Source organism: Limulus polyphemus, unplaced genomic scaffold (assembly GCF_000517525.1).
Source record: "Limulus polyphemus unplaced genomic scaffold, Limulus_polyphemus-2.1.2 Scaffold1257, whole genome shotgun sequence".
Lineage (NCBI taxonomy): Eukaryota > Metazoa > Arthropoda > Merostomata > Xiphosura > Limulidae > Limulus > Limulus polyphemus.
In genome coordinates, this window is record NW_013666867.1 from 313,161 (window position 1) to 314,405 (window position 1,245).

The window sequence follows — 1,245 nt, forward strand, 5'->3', positions numbered from 1 at the left end:
ATGGGGCATCAAATTTTTTGAGGTGTCGAGGTGAGGCATGGAGCAAAAAAAGGTTAAGAACCACTGATGCTAAGTTATAACATATTTTGATTTAAAATAGGAAGCAACAATGATCCAGAGTTTGTAAATTGTAACTTGTTGTTGCGTAAGCCAGCTTCAGCGTTTACTCATCAAGTTGGTTCAATATTTCAGTATTCGTAAGTTTTACTTTTTAAGTTTGATTTTGAATCTTTGAATTTGATAAGCTTCATCATTTTATGTGTACCATTTTCTTACCTAAGTTTGAGCTCAGTCCCAAAATTTCTTAATCTAACGTCGGTGTTCTATCTCAATCTTAAAAAAACAACAAAAAACAGAAATTTTAAGTTTAGTAAAGTAATAATTCTATCGTTAGTTACATTAGCAATATTTGACTGCAATTTGTGAATGTCCGTGAACTTGCGCGATTATTATTCACACACACTTTATAATAGTTAGTTATGTATGTAGACATAAACTAAAAAGAGAGACCCTGGGCGTGTTGTATTGTGCGCCCTCTCATGCCTATTTTATAATTTTATTGAAAAATACATAGTTTAAACAAGAAAAGTGAATTAAGAGCGAAGAAGGTAAAACCCTTCTTTAAAGTAATAAAACACGTTAAATATACACAATAGTATACGAAAAACGAAACCCATCTCAAGTATATAGAGCTCTTTCCAATAAAGGCGCCGTCCTTTGACTATACACCTATTATTTTGATTGTGTTTGCAAATGTAATTAAAGTGGTTCATTTTTGTCATAAATAAAGTCCTGTCTCTTTCATTTTTCATACTTAGTGAAAGTAAGAGAACTCAGACTTGTTCCCTGATATTCTTCCGTATCGAATTTCTTCTATTATTCTACGAAACCTATTTCATTATTCTTGGGGAAAATCAGGGCACCTGAGAATAACCAACCTAATAAAGAAATGTTTTCCTCTTTGTATCAAATGTTTCACTTAAGACTGAATGTCGGAAGTGCTGGAAAAAAGATATAGATATAGCACAAAGTAAAAACATTTTTCAAAAATGTTCTTTAAAGAAAAGAATAAACCAAAATTAGTTTGAGAAATACATTCAAGAACTTTCCAGTTAAATATATTAGTATTGTATGTATCATAAAAGGACTGAAAGTGAACCAAGAAGGTCATCTTGGTAACAGTGATAAGATATTGTTACACCTCCGTTCGTTAGTTAATTTTTCGTAAATTCGTTCCGACGAAAC

At 31.4% G+C, this 1,245-nt stretch overlaps 1 protein-coding gene across 5 annotated transcripts in view; it reads right to left on the reverse strand.

Moving 5' to 3' along the window:
* LOC106462814 (multivesicular body subunit 12B-like) overlaps window positions 1-514 on the reverse strand; it is an 18,923-nt gene extending 18,409 nt beyond the window's left edge. For 2 of the 5 annotated variants that reach the window (XM_022390184.1, XM_022390183.1), the window contains exon 1: window positions 277-500. The gene's annotated coding sequence lies outside the window, so the exon portion shown is untranslated. Of the gene's footprint in view, window positions 1-216; window positions 230-276 lie in introns of those variants that run through there. The other 3 variants (XR_002611359.1, XM_022390186.1, XM_013922774.2) reach the window with 3 other exon arrangements.
* Window positions 515-1,245: the final 731 nt, after the last annotated feature.